The sequence below is a fragment of the Oryza glaberrima genome, chromosome 11 (assembly GCF_000147395.1).
Source record: "Oryza glaberrima chromosome 11, OglaRS2, whole genome shotgun sequence".
Taxonomy (NCBI): Eukaryota; Viridiplantae; Streptophyta; class Magnoliopsida; order Poales; family Poaceae; genus Oryza; species Oryza glaberrima.
This window is the reverse complement of record NC_068336.1, coordinates 19,518,764-19,534,909: the sequence shown is the minus strand read 5'-3', so window position 1 is coordinate 19,534,909 and position 16,146 is coordinate 19,518,764. Positions and strand designations below refer to the sequence as shown.

The window sequence follows — 16,146 nt, the reverse complement described above, 5'->3', positions numbered from 1 at the left end:
CATACACATCCGATGGCTGAAAAATCAAAAGTTTTGCACCGCTTTCTTCAACAGACTTTTAGTGATTATGAAATCTTATAATGCACCAATTTTTAATTCAAAAATTAAAGATAATTATATTATATAAAAAAATCAGTATAAATACGTGAACCAACCGGTATTTTTTTAAAACATGAAAATTGAATATGTGCATGGCATGAAACTTCACACCATGGCTCCGTTCCTTTTATCTCGATTTTTGTTAGCGCGTTTTTAAAACTTTCTATATACAAGTTGATATAAAATACTAGATAACTTTTCTTCATTTTGTAACAATAAAACTCAATTAATCATGCACTACGAGGTTTTCTACAAAAGAAAAAGGAATGGTATGATACGGCTGGCACTGTTCACGTTTCGTCGGTTAGAGCTTAGCACTGTACTGTTGCATTGTGCTTATAATCAATGCAATGTTATAGCAATCATCAATTATGAAAAAAGATTATAAAAGTGTCATAAAAATGTAGTTTAAAATAATTAATGACCTCCCAAAAAATTCATTATTGGCTTATACGTGAAGATGCGTTGCTCGGACATCCGTTTCTCCAATGCTACAATCATCAGGACCATGTGTTAGGGACATCATTCACATCCTGCACGCGTAGAGCGGATTAATTTTCCAAGCACAAATATGCATTTGTGACAACTATGAATTATCGCCGGTATTTATGACCATACTTAGGTGCTTCAGTAAATCATTGAGGTCAAATTTCATCCACCTAACCATTACCCAATGCAATGCACTGGTATTTTATTCTATCGTCCACGCGTGAGTCCTGACACGATCCATCTCTACGTGAGTATGTGTTCGATTTTAGAAATGATATCACAGTTTGTCACACAAGGGTTGAGGGAGAGAAAGAGCGTGTTTTTTTATCCGTCGTGATTATCATTAGCCTAATAAATAATTTATCTATCTGGAAACATTACTATATACATGTTAACTCTAGACTTTATAGTATTTAACTGTTTTTACCTGTAATGAAGCACGCGCATTTTTCTAGCATAACAATAATATAATTAAAATAGCCTTCACCCGTTGCAACGCACGGGCTTTTTTTCTTGTTATATACCAAATATAAAAATATTAGATGATTAGGGTTTAGTTTCACATTATATGAGCTCTTTAAGAAAATATATTCCTAATGAAATAAAAAAAAGTTCAACTTAAGGGACCACAAGTGTACTTATTCCATGCGGAGCATACAGGCCCGTGAGGCAGCCAATAGTGGGGGGATAACTTTAGGGACATAAAGTGAACTTATTCTGTGAGAAGATTACACGCGGCCCAATAGTGTGGGTGGCATGGGAACGACGCCCGACCCGACGCGGGAGAAGTTGGGGCCGTTCGATCTGATGGACAATCCTGATTGATCCCAACCTGATCCCGACCTATATAACAGTCCAAACCGTAACTCTAAAATCATTTCCCCTCCCCCCCCCCTCTCTCTCTCTCAAAACAATGGCGGCGGCGCCTCTCCCCCTCCGCTGCTCCTCCTCCCCCTCCACTTCTCTCTCGCCTAATTTAAGTAATGTATTCTTCTTCATGTAATTATTAGTAACTTAATAATTAAAGTAATTATTACTTTTTTTCCTATCATTTGATTCATTGTTAAATATACTTTTATGTATATATATAGTTTTACCTATTTCACAATAGTTTTTGAATAAGACGAAAGGTCAAACATATTTAAAAAAGTCAACAGCGTCAAATATTTAGGGACGGAGGGAGTACATATAGGGCCTATTCTGGTTGCTCATGAGAGGATATCTAACCCGGTGGCGGCGGCAGCGGAGACGAGGAGACATTGCAGGTGAGGAGGATGACAGGCAGCTGCTGCGATGGAGAGGGAGACGGACGCGTGGCGTCACTGAGGGTGAGAGAGTGTCAAGGAAAAGAGAAGGTTGATAAGAGATAAAACGAGGTGAGCCATTAGCGTATAATTAATTAAATATTAATAATTTTATATTTTAAAAATAGATTAATATGATTTTTTAAGGTAAGTTTCCTATATTTTTTTTACAAAAAACACACCGTTTAGTAGTTTTAGAGAGCGTGTATGCGGAAAACTAAATAAATCTTCTCTCTCACCTGGTGCCGAACGCAGACAATTTGGTGTGGGCTCTCTTGTCATTGACTCGGTTCCATACTAAAAGTGTTGTTTTTCTTAAAAAAAACTCATACCACATATATGTGTCGGTTTACTTTAAAAAACATATGCTTATAAGAATAAAATACATTTTGGGTCACAAATTATTACCAAAGTTTCATTTTGAACCATGTTTTTTTTTACTTTGGACCATGTATTTTTTCCAATGTTGCACTTTAGATTGGGTGGTCCACATATCAATCAGACTAACCACCTCTATTGTTCACGTGTCACTTAAATGTGGGTCACCCGGTCCAAAGTGCAATATTTGACAATAATATATATTTCAAAGTGAAAAAGACATTGTAAGGTGACCCAAAGTAAAACTTTGGCAAGAATTTATGGTCCAAAATGTAATTTACTCTACTTATAATACTAGTGTCATTAAAAAATCATAAAAAAATAATAAGATAGATCAATATGTAATATCTATCACTATGTAAATACACAAATTCACATTCGACCTATGCAAGTTATGAAAATAGATATACCAACATTGTACAATGTTTATAGTTATATTTGTTTCTATTTATTTGTGAATCGATATTACAAATATATTTATTACCTTTCAGATTATGTGCATAAAACAAGGGGAGGGGGTGTCCCCTTGAGGGTGAAAATTAATTAACCACCTCCGTGCCACTGTCGCTGACGACGCATTTGGGAGCTATTGAGGAATAGGGAACTGTTTCCAAAAAAGGAATAGGGAACTTGACTAGCTGAAAAAATTATTAAAAAAATTATTAAACAAATTGTTGTTGTGGATTATCTACTTGATTAAAGTATGATCTAATTAAATATTCGTCTAAAATATTCTAATAAACAAAACTTAACAAATAAATTAAAGCAAGAGATGTACAACAGAAGAAAACTTTGTGATAAAATATGTTTCTTGAAGCTTGGAGCAACAATCCGTTTTAACCATCCGGTAAGTAAACTGAAAGCAGCTGAGCCACCTAGCTTACGGCTGTTGCGTTGCGTCAATAAATTTGTTCTTATGCCACTGTACCTTATAGTCAACCTTTCTTACCAAAAATTTGACCGGAGTTCCATCGCTGACTCCAAGTCATCTTGGCCCACAAGGAGCGAGTCTTGGTTGACTCCAAGTCAGTGCCGTGCCGTTCCTCACACTCTTTATTCGACCTCCGTCCCGAAATATAAAAATCTAAAATCGAATGAAATATTTTATAGTATAACGAATCTAGATAGATCTGTCTTGATTTATTGGGAAATGTCCCATCCAATTCTAGATTCTTATATTTTTAGTATTTTGGGTATTTTGAGACGGTGAGAGTAGCATTTAGATATCAGCATGTAATATTCGCTCTCTGATCATAACATGTAATACTGTATGCTCAACCCATCCAAACAATTTAAGCATTTTGTAGTTGTTTAGCGTATTTAAGGTTGAGAGGTGATTCATGTGATAATTAAGTACATAGTAGTATAGGAATACTTATAGTCTTAGTAAAATTGGATTACGGATGGAAACGTCCTAAAATATAGCAACTAGGATAGGATAAGACATAATCTAATATTATAAATTTAAGCACTAGGTTGGTATGTGTTGCTATGTTTTGGACGAAGGCAGTATATAGTCCGGTCAAACTTTTGAGATCTTAATGATTAACAACTATCAGACACCAGTTTGATAATGTAGAAATTGTATATCTAAATTTATCCTGAAACGTAATTTCGTGATCTCGTAAACATCATACTCCCTCCGTCCCAAAAAAAAGCCAAACCCTGGGTTTTCGTGTCCAACTTTGACTGTCCGTCTTATATGAAATTTTTTTATAATTCGTATTTTCATTGTTGTGTAGATGATAAAACATGATTAATATTTTATGCGTGACTTGTCTTTTAAATTTTTTTCATAATTTTTCAAATAAAACGGACGGTCAAACGTTGTACACGGAAACCAGGGTTTGTCTTTTTTTGGACGGAGATAGTAGATTTTACAGACTTGTTTTAATGGAAAAAAAAGTTATGGTCAAAAGTTGCACCTCGAAGTCATGTAATTTTAACTGCAGAGGGTAGGCGCAAATTAACACTGACAATTTGTACCAGCTGGTCTCCTTGCCAACTACTAGTCCTGGTCACTTCCATTCATATCTTGGCACTATACCTAAATTGAAGACTATGTACAGAAGAAGACGGAGCAAACTCACTCCACACGGCGGTTCAAGGTTCAGAAACCCATAAAAGAACATGGAATTGCAATGCAAGAGTGAAGAAGAGGTTTTATCCATCGAGTCCTCACCATTGTGAATTTGTGATCATCGACAACAGGTATGTACACACTTGAATCTTAACACAGCACTTAACTCCGGTTTTCTTTTCTGAATCAGCAAAATTCTTTTAATTAAGAATCTCAATATGGTGCACTTTGCTACTATCTTCCAATGGTGCAGATTTTTTTAAAATTTTTTCTTTGTTCTTTTGGGGGTTTAGTAACAGGGTCTTGGCTTGGGGACTGGGGAAGAAGGCAGCAGCCAGCATGATGATTCGTGAGATCTGCATGGTATGTATACATCAGACATTGCACATATCCTTGCAATACCTCCTCTGTTCTTGGAGCTTTTAAATTAAGTTACTCCATCTTGTCTTGCAACTCTGCAGGAAGAGCTGGTTTAGATCTAAGACAAATTAACTGGGGTTACTTTAATACTTTTACCGAGTATAAGATTAGCAAATAATATAAGCATACTTGTTGGGTCTCCATACTATCCGAAATGTCACCTACACAATCATTACTATCCTAAACTTTTGCAAAATAACAGTTGATACATGATAAAGATTCAATGCAATTCTGTTCGACGAAGTCCTTAAATCTTCAGTATCAAAGGAAAAAGTTAGGTAACCCAACATTTCTGTAAAAGCGGCGGATATTCCCGACCAACCAAGTATCGTTTTTGAAAAAGCGATACCTTTTTTATTCAAGCCATATATGAATTTTGATTTTTCTAATTTTTGCCAATGTTGTATCCAAATTGCCACTACTGAATGAAAAAACAATAACAAGAAAATGATTATAAATTATTTGCATAAAAGCTAACAATAACAAGAAAATGATTATAAATTATTTGCATAAAAGCTTAAGACCAAGTCTACTTGTTTAAATAAAAGAATAGGAAATGCTCTTATGAAACTAAATAAAAAAACCCAAGGCTCTTCGTGTGCATGCATCTACCTAAGTTCCCCCAAAACGTGCTACAGCTATATTTGAGGATAACAACCTGCAAGGAAATATGTTATGCAAGTGTAGAAAATAATCTCAAAAGGTACCCCCTCTGTCCTAAAAAGAGACAAACTCTACCTGTCCAGATTTGTAGCTAGAGTTTGTCTCTTTTTTTTTTGGACGGAGTAGTACAAATTAGAACACAAATTTTATACCCATTAATAAAACAAGCATATACATATATAACCAAAAGAGATCCAATGAATAATAATTATCACAATACCATAGTCGTTTTCATAGATGTGATAGTTCACATATGCGTGAACTCCATCCATTGCTCTAACAAAAGAATTGATTTTTTCAGTCCAAGTAAATGCATGCGCATAAAAAAAGTTATTGCCCTCACGAGACCATCATAGCAACCAATGCATGATGGAAGGATGGAATACTCAGTGGAATGTGATGTTAACCCACCATGAGTGCTTGATGCATCAAATGATATATGTACGAAATTTCAGCACCACAAATATCATCTCGCCACATTCAAATTTCAGTTCTCCATTAAACAAGCATAAGTAATTGGCAATTATTATACAGTAGTATTTTACACTGATATAATATTTGCCTCTACCCATGACGGATGTGGACATGCGAGGATATATGAAGTACTAACTTCTTGCTGAACCACGTTTGATCCTGTTATCAATTTGCATACATTTCATTATTTTAACTAGACACAGAACAGGTAAATTAAAGAGACATTCAACCTCTTGCATATTGTTCTTCCATTTGCGCAATTTGTGTAGTAGAAATGTAATTTGCAAAACAATAGTGTTCCCCTTTAATTTTGTTGTCTAGACAAGTATACTCCGGACTAATATGAAATATAAATGGACATATGTTCACATATTTTTCAGAGTGACAGCTTTATGTTTACAATTTTTTTCAGTGCATCACATGCATAAAGAGATCAAAATTAATATTTTTTCACTGTGCATGCATGCAATTTCTGTATGAAGAAAAATATTAACTCTAATTAACACCTTTCACTTATGCATTATGCAAATACAACAATAATCTTTAGAAGATCAAATTAACATCAATAAGAAAGTGTTGTACTGTAATCATCTTGTCTTGTCTAAGATCAAAAGAAACAAAAACTCACATAAAAGTGGTGTACTGTAAAGAATTATCCTTGATTTAATGTTGTCACCATTGACCTTATCACACATACGAATGTAACCAACTTGTCTACGATAACAAAAATATAATGTCCCTAAATGGTGCAAGTCGATTTATTTCCTTTTGTTTAAAGAAAACTTTAGAATTTTCAATATGCAAGTGGTCATAGCTAACTTATGGTCAGATTTAATTATCATGGGCCATAAAACAGATGTTAGGAAATGTTATCTACAACAAGGGAAGAGATATGTCTTCTTAAGCACTAAAGAGGTCAGATAGAGAAAAAAACAAAAATAAACAGATTATCATGGCGAAGTTCCCTTTTGTTATATGTAACCTGTCAATATGGTACTTATCATGTTCTACATCTTTTTTTCCTTCCTTTTTAGATATAACATATCAATACAGCTTATTGTATTTTACCTTTCTTCTTCCTTTCTAGGTTTTGTGGTAGAGAGATATACTCAGGCCACCCTGGTCAGGTGAGCAATCAGACTCGACAAGAACCTAATGTCTGAGGCTGTGATTCTTCTAGTTGTGAAGAAGATTGGTGTTGCCCTAGGGAATGAGGCAATCAACCAAGCCACTTCATATTTTCAGAAGTACGTCACACAACTGACAGAGCTTCAAGGTAGCATGGGGCGCATCAGGAGGGAGCTCAGGCTGATGCACGAGTTTCTGTCCCAAATGGATATCCGCAATCGCAACAACAAGATATATGAAATCTGGGTGGAGGATGTGAGAATGTTAGCACATCAGATCGAGGACATCGTGGATGACTACTTGCATCTTGTTAGCTACAAGGACAAACATGATGACACTGGATGGACTACCTATCTAAAGAAAGGATTCAAGAGAATGAAGGGACCAAATGCTCTGCTCTCTTTAAACAGGATAGCTCCGTCTGTTAAGGAAGCAGAGGCCAATCTAGTGCACCTGTTTCAGGCAAAAGAGCGATGGGTTCAGATGGTTGCCGATGAGACTAGTGGTGAAAGCTCATGTTACATTGTTGAGGCGTCACGTCATCTAGCTAGCATTTCATGCTCCCTCAGTGAAGAAGATCTTGTAGGGGTGGATGAAAACAGAAAAAGACTCCGCGAGTGGCTGGCAGGTGATGAATTGGAACATGAGGTGATAGTGCTGCATGGGATGGGAGGTCTCAGCAAAACAACCTTGGCAGCAAATGTGTATAGGAACGAGAGAGAGAAGTTTGAATGCCATGCCTGGGTCTCCATCTCTCAAACATATTCCATCAAGAACATTCTGAAATCTCTGATCACTGAACTTTTCAGAAATGCCAAACAAAATCCTCCGGTAAACCTTGGGGACATGAAAGCTGAAGGCCTTCAAGATGAATTGAAGGCATTCCTAAGGGACCGGAAGTATTTGGTCATATTAGATGATGTTTGGGCACCAGAAGCCATCGGTAACTTGTTTGGAGCACTTGTTTCTAATCTCAGGGGGAGTAGAGTACTTGTCACAACACGCATTGATGAGGTAACTCACCTTGCTTTCCCAAACAAGAGGATTAGGCTAGAACCTCTATCACAAAACGACTCATGGGAACTCTTCTATAAGGCGGCTTTTCCAAGAGAGAAGAAACTTGAGTGCCCCACAGAAGTAACACAGCTAGCATATCAAATAGCAAGCAAGTGCAAAGGTGTACCTCTTGCAATTGTCTCTGTCGGCAGACTCCTCTTTGGGCGTGACAAGACTGAAGAGGAATTCAGGCACATACATAACCAACTTGACTGGGAGCTCATCAACAACCCGAGCATGGAACATGTTAGGAATATCCTTTACCTAAGCTACATCTACCTTCCAACACAACTAAAAAGTTGCTTCCTCTATTGCAGCTTGTTTCCAGACGACTATCTTTTTACAAGAAAGAAGCTTGTAAGGTGGTGGATAGCAGAAGGGTTTGTAGAGAAGAGGGGTGGAAGCACAATGGAGGAAGTGGCAGAAGGGTATCTCAAGGAATTGGTTCACATGAACATGCTACAGCTTGTTGAAAGGAACTCATTTGGCAGGATAAAAGCATTCAGAATGCATGATATCGTACACGAGTTGGCAGTTGATTTGTGCCGGAGAGAATGTTTTGGTGTTTCATACAGTTGTGAGAATAAGCGTTTCGAGTTTCTTGAGGAGAATGATGAACGACGGATGGTAATACACAGATTAGACAAGGATATTAATCAAGTAATTTCAAGTGAATGCCGCCTTCGATCTTTCATCGCATTGGATAAAGCCATGCCATCATCCACTCTGCTACCTCTGCTATCCGAGAAGTGTAGATATATGTCAGTACTTGAGTTAAGTGGGCTACCCATCGACAATGTTCCAGATGCCATAGGTGATCTATTCAACCTCCGACATCTTGGCCTGCGGGATTCCAATGTGAAGCTCCTCCCAAATTCTATCGAGAAGCTCTCCAACTTGCTAACATTGGACCTCTGTACATCGGAAATACATGAGCTGCCCAGAGGGATCATTAAGCTAAAAAGCTTAGGCACTTGTTTGCTGAGAAAGCGAACGATCGGTCTGGGCGACAACTCCGGTGTCGCACTGGTGTATGCATCCCCAGGGGACTAGAGAATCTGAGAGAGCTACAGACATTGCAAGCACTGCAAGCTCAGGATGAGCCTTTGAGCTGGTTGGGGGAGCTGAGGCAGATGAGAAGCATAAAGATATGGGACGTGAAGGGAAGCTGCTGCGAATGCCTCTGCGCGTCATTGCGTCACATGGAATTTCTATCCTACTTAAGCATTGCAGCAAGTGATGAGAATGATATCCTCAATTTGAGTAGTTTGAACCCACTGCCTCCAAACCTTGAAAAGCTAAGATTGCGCGGGAGATTGGCACAAGCAAACATGCTGTTGGGTGCAGCAGGGGTCAGAACCACTTGTATTTGATACATCTATCTTGGTCCCAGCTGGTAGATGACCCACTGCCATCTCTGTCTCGGTGGTCGAATCTGACGGACCTTTTGTTGAACAGAGCGTACATTGGAGATGAGCTCGTCTTCCACCATGGGTGGTTTCCTGCCCTCAAGGAGCTATACATAGGAGACATGCCTCGCCTAAAACGGTTGGAGATTCAGCAAGGTTCCATGGCAAGCCTGCAGCAACTATATCTAGTCAACCTCAATAGCATGATGGAGGTCCCGCTTGGCATCGAGTTCCTCATGTCAACTCTCAAATCTCTGGGCTTCGCGGAGATCACCCGACAATTCCTCGCTGCGTTGCGCCAATGCTCTAGAATTAATTGCGGTATCCAGTGGTGGTACACACTACTTGGAGAGGATAGGACTCAAGAGGCATCAATATAGGAGAGATGGAATGAGGTTGGCAGACTATAGCTGCAGTTGGTTGATTTGCCTAGCTAGATACAAGCCTACAGCACCTAATGTAAACTATTTAGGACATACATCGACATTTTTTTCACAAGAATTCTCCCTTTGTGTTCTCAATGAGTTGTGGAATCGTCCCCAGAAAAAAAAAATGTGTCAAAGTGAAATGTAAATCATTCTGCTTTTCTATGTACACAATCAGTGCATGCTTAAGTATTTTCATTGGTCTTGTTATGCTCCTAAGATAAGTATGAATTAGCTTTAGAAGAAAAGAGAGAGGAAATTTTAGTTACCTGTGTAAAACAATGTATATCTTATCTTATCTTCTAGTTAGTTGATCTAGCTAGATAATAGGGTAGTTGAGTTGGATAACATACGATGTAACAAATCTTATCACATTGTTTGTAAGCCACGTCAAGGGCTCTTCTTGACACATATAAATACAAAGGTGCGGCCTCCTCCGGGAGGTGAGAACGCTTCCATCTTTACGTGGTATCAGAGCCCGCCTCATCTACCCTTCCAAAAACCCTAGATCATTTCCTCCCCATGGCAAGCTCATCTTCCTCATCCGCCACGCCTACTGCGCTTGGTCCTCCGGTGACTGTGAAGCTGACGAGGGACAACTATGTCCTGTGGCGTGCACAAGTTCTCCCGGCGCTTCGCGGAGCGCTCCTCACCAACTACCTCGACAGCACGGCAGAAGAACCGGCCAAGACAAGGACGACTGTCGACAAGAACGACAAGGAGATCGTCAGCAACAACTCGGAGTACGCGAAGTGGATGGCCCAGGACCAGCAAGTCCTGGCCTATCTACTCAATTCGCTCTCCAAAGATGTGCTACAGCAAGTAGCGACACTGAACACATCTGCTGAAGTTTGGGCGGCCATCACCAACATGTACGCCTCCCAATCTCGAGCACGCATCACCAACCTCAGGATCAGCCTAGCCAACTCCAAGAAAGGATCCACAACAACTGCCGCCTACTTCTCCAAGATGAAGGGCCTAGCTGACGATCTGGCGTCAGCTGGCAAACCCATCGACGACGACGAGCTGGTCTCGTACATCCTGGTGGGCCTCGACATCGACTACAACCCGCTGGTCTCTACTGTGGTAGGCAGATCTGATCCAATTTCTCTGAGTGATTTGTACTCCTAGATGGTTAGCTACGACAACTGCATGGATCATCTTCAAGGCGGAGGGCAGATCCAATCTTCTACAAATGCTGCTTCCCGTGGTCGCGGCAACAACAACAACAATTTCCGTGGTCGCGGCAATGGAGGCTGTGGCCGTGGAAACGGTGGGCGCGGTGGCGGCCAGCAAGGACCGCATCCGGTCTGCCAACTTTGTGGCAAAACTGGCCACACGATGATCAAGTGTTGGTATAGGTTTGATCAAGCCTACCAGCCTGAAGAGAAGGTTGCAGCTGCGGCAACAAACTCCGCCTACGGGGTCGATACCAACTGGTATGTCGACTGTGGTGCCACAGATCATATCACCGGGGAACTCGACAAACTCTCCGTTCGAGAGAAGTACAATGGTCCGGATCAGGTGCATGCAGCAAATGGCTCAAGTATGAACATTAGTCATATTGGTCATTCAGTAATTTCTACCCCAAATAAAGATCTTCATCTAAAGAATATCCTTTACGTTCCTACTGCCAACAAAAATCTTGTCTCTGCGAATCGCTTAGCCTTTGATAATGATGTTTTTGTTGAAATTTACCCCAAATTCTTTAATATAAAGGATCAGGCAACGAAGAAGCTGCTACATCACGGCAGAAGTAAGGGACGGCTCTATCCTTTGGCTCCAGAACCCGGTGGTCGAAGCCCAAGTCTGAATAAAAGTGCCTTGAGCATTGTCAAGCCATCTTCCATTAGGTGGCATTATCGTTTACCTCATCCGTCTTTTCAGATTGTTAATCGAGTTGTCAAAAGTTTTAAGCTTCCTTGTTCTAGTGAGTCCAATAATGTCGAACACATTTGTGATTCTTGTCAAAGGGCCAAGAGCCATCAATTGCCGTACCCTAAGTCTATGAGTTTATCCAATGTTCCATTTGCTCTCGTATTCTCTGATGTGTGGGGTCCGGCGCCTACCTCTATTGGAAAACATGATTACTATGTGAGCTTTATAGATGATTTTAGCAAATACACATGGATCTATCTATTGAAAAAGAAATCCAATGTGTTTCAAGCCTTTCTTAATTTCCAACAGTATGTAGAGCGACAATTTAACACCAAAATACTCACTGTCCAAACTGATTGGGGTGGTGAGTACGAAAAACTGAACTCCTTTTTTCAGAAAATAGGCATAGTTCATCATGTCTCATGTCCTCATGCACATCAGCAGAACGGATCTGCAGAACGCAAACATAGGGATATCGTTGAGAAAGGACTTGCCCTCCTATCCCAAGCTTCGGTTCCCTTGAAGTTTTGGGATGAAGCATTTCTTACTGCTACGTATCTCATCAATAGGCTACCTAGTTCAGTTATCTCCTTTAAAACTCCCTATGAGCAACTTTTTTCTGAAAATCCTGAGTTCAGTCATCTTCGTATCTTCGGGTGTGCCTGCTGGCTGAACCTGAGACCATACAACGCTCACAAGCTATCTTTCCGATCCATCCATTGCGCCTTCCTTGGCTATAGCCCCCTTCACAAAGGATATAAATGTCTTGAGATCTCTACAGGCCGTGTGTACATCTCTCGCGACGTTGTCTTTGATGAAACAGTTTTCCCTTTTGCTGCCTTACATCCCAACGCGGGTGCCCGCCTGCGATGGGAAATCTCCTTGCTTCCCACTCGACTGCTTCCCGTCACTGATCAAAGGGGAGAAATTACTAATGATCATATGCTAACATGTTCTACTAATCCCTCTTGTGGTGATCAAGCAACAGGAGCACAGGTCGTTGGCGAAAATTCGGCACAAAATGGTGAAAATCTGGTGCAAAACTCACATGAAAATCATGGTGCCTGAAGCAAGCGGTGCTGGGCACGAGGATGATTTGATGGCTGACAGCAGCAGCGGATCCGAGGGCAGTCACAGTCATGCACAGTCTACACCAAGCACAGGTACTAGATCCCAGGAGCATTCAACCCCGGGGTCTGGCCAATCAGGACCGGATTCAGCATTGTCGTCAGGATCGTCTGCGACCACTTCATCGACACATGGGAACCCGACAGGATCAGCTGTGGATGACATGGCTGGTTCAGGATCTTCTGTGCAGCAGTCTGAACCCGTCAGGCCACGAACTCGCTTGCAGAGTGGGATAACTAAGCCCAGGTTAGATGTTGATGGAACAGTTAAGTATTCTTTGGCTTGCTCTACAGGTGAACCAGCTGATGTACAAGAGGCATTGGGAAACTCACGCTGGAAGCAAGCCATGGATGAGGAGTATAATGCACTTGTTAAAAACAAGACCTGGCATTTAGTGGAAATGCCACAAGGTAAGAATATAATAGATTGCAAGTGGGTATATAAAATTAAGAGAAAAGCAGATGGAACAATAGACAGATACAAGGCAAGGCTAGTAGCTAAGGGGTTCAGGCAAAGGTATGGAATATACTATGAAGATACATTTAGTCCAGTAGTAAAAATTGCTACAGTTAGACTAGTCCTTGGCATTGCAGTCTCTAGAGGATGGTCACTCAGACAATTAGATGTGCAAAATGCTTTTTTGCAAGCTGACACCACTTGCCGTTTTTGAACCGGGACTAAAAATGATCTTTTCTAACCTTTTGAACCGGGACTAAAGATGTTCTTTAGTCTCAGTTTTTATTACAACTGGGACTATTGTGGAATTTGGTTGACCGACCAAAGATGGTTTTTCCAGTAGTGGATTGTCGCACAGTGAGTTATCAAGGTAGTGCAGCTTCGAGAGATTACCAAGCTGAGGAGGAACCTCACCGGAGAACAGAATCCCGGATAGGTTGAGATATCTCAACTTCTTGAAAGAACCCCAAGAGCTCCGGGACAGGGCCGTCAGGCCCCTGGAACGTCAGATGATGCAAGTAGAGCAAGGAAGGACTTTATCTTGCCGAAGAGAGATCCATCAGTACATTGTCTGATAAATCAAACGATAAATCATCGGCATGATTGTTGCGAAGGCGAAAGCTTGACGACATGGCCGGTGAGGTTGCTGCACGGGACGCCTCTCCACCGGCAGCAGTCATGGTCGTCTCGCTTCCATGAGGTGAGGAGGCACGCGCCATTGATACTCGCACGTCGCTACTCGCTGGCGAAAATGCTTTTTCTAGTAGTGGCGGCAGATGGCAGAGACCATACATGCACGCTACTCGCCGACGAAGTATGTTAATTTTGGCATGCTTGAAGGGATTTCACCTTCAAGCATGTCAGGTCAAAGTAGTTGAAGGAGAGGCCAATCTCCTCAAGATTAGTGAAATTAAGGTGTGACAATGACTGGTTTGTACTTGTAACAGAGCAATTGGAAAGCGGAAAGTCCTTTTAGCACCTAGGTGCTGCGGCACCTAGGCTAGCATCCACACGATAGCTAACCTAGGTGTAGAAAAACCACCTCCAATTGGAAAGATCTAGGACCCTTAATGAAGCAATGGTGTTCAACACATGAGGCCAATCAGCTATGGCCTATGGTGCTAAGGTTTACCGACTCCATACTGAGGAATCGCATCAAAGGTAGACGTGCTATTATCTAAAAATAAAATGAAAAGGTAGACATGCTAACCATGAGAGATCAGCGGGTAAAAAATATCCTTCTCTAAAAAAACAGAGACATCAGCGGAATACAGATTGTCGCACAGTGAGTTATCAAGGTAGTGCAGCTTTGAGAGATTACCAAGCTAAGGAGGAACCTCACCGGAGAACAGAATCCTGGATATATAGAAGGTTGAGATATATCAACTTCTTGAAAAAACCCCGAGAGCTCCGGGAACAGTCCGTGATTTTTCAGGGAATCACGGACTCACCGCATCTCGCTACTCGCACGCGATGCCTTGGTACCGTCGCGTGCCACCAACGCTTCGTCTCCGTGACGGCCATGACTCAGCACGCCGGGCGCGTCTCGCTATCCGCAGTCCCGCACAGGCACGACGCTGCTCTAGCCGCCGCCCGCCGGAGCCTAGCGGCGGACGACAGCCGACCCGACCCTGCTCGCAGCTCGCTCCTAGCTTGCCGCCTCCTGCTCGCAACACCGTCGCGGCCATCGCCATCTGCCTGCCCACCTCACCGTCTAGCGTGCGTGTATGGTCTCTGCCATCTGCCACGCAACCGCGGTGCCACTAGGGCTATCAAAGAAGCTCGAGGCTCGCGAGCAGCTCGAGCTTAACTCGTCCTAGGCTCGATTCGAGCTCGGCTCGAGCTCCAAACGAGCCGAACCCGAGCCTGAGTAAAAGCTCGCGGGCTTTACCGAGCCGAGCTTGAGCTTCACCGAGCTTGACTGTGTATAGTTTATGTTCCATGTTCACCTTATTAATATAATAAACTAATAGATAAATATATATATATTACTATCTATTTACAAAATAAATTAGCATGTGTTAGCACAATATATTTATTTTAATCATTATCTACTCTTTTATTAGTGTGATTAACTAGAAAATAGTTATACTTATCCAGAGATTATCATTAAAATATATATTATACTACTTATGGCCGAGCTCGAGCTCGAACCAAGCTTGCCTAAAAGCTCGAAGGTGCAATAGGCTCGGCTCGTTGACAGCCCTAGGTGCCACCCTAGCCCCACCCCCATCCGGCGCGTTCGGCCATCCCTGCGCGGCCAGCAGTCCATCACAGGGACACAAGCGTGACGCGCCGATGCCGACTCCGCGACAACCGCGAGCGCCGACACCGCCCGGCTGCTGCCCTGCGTGGCTTGGCTAGTAACTCCACGAGTACCGATCGCCGCTGCCGCCGCCCGGCGCCCGCGTCCCGCCGATAGTAGCCGCCTGCCTTCGGCCGCTCTCCACTGTCCACACCACGGCCATGTGCCTGGCCAGCCCCATCTCCGATTCTCTCCGTTCCGACATTCCGTGAGACCGCGACGGCCGACGGGCGCGACTTCGATTTTTCAATTTTAGGTCTTCTACCTTTTTCAATTTTCAGTTTTAAAATTTAACACTTGTGCAATGTGTACTGTGCATTGTGATATTTTAACTATGTTGTATATTGCTGATTGTTGTAACATAAAGAAAGATGGAGATACTGCATCTCTTTTTTGAAAACATGCAGCAAAATAGATGCTTCTAAATTGACTTCTTCCCGGGTTGTGGTAGAGG

The 16,146-nt window shown here is 41.7% G+C and overlaps 1 non-coding gene and 1 pseudogene across 1 annotated transcript; both read left to right on the top strand.

Moving 5' to 3' along the window:
- The first annotated feature begins 7,062 nt into the window (after positions 1 to 7,062).
- Positions 7,063 to 9,948, top strand: LOC127755283 (disease resistance protein RPM1-like; annotated as a pseudogene).
- Positions 9,949 to 10,933: 985 nt separating this feature from the next.
- Positions 10,934 to 11,072, top strand: LOC127756119 (small nucleolar RNA Z247). Its single transcript, XR_008013158.1, has one exon. It is a non-coding gene; the product is annotated as a small nucleolar RNA Z247 (small nucleolar RNA).
- The last annotated feature ends 5,074 nt before the right edge of the window (positions 11,073 to 16,146 follow it).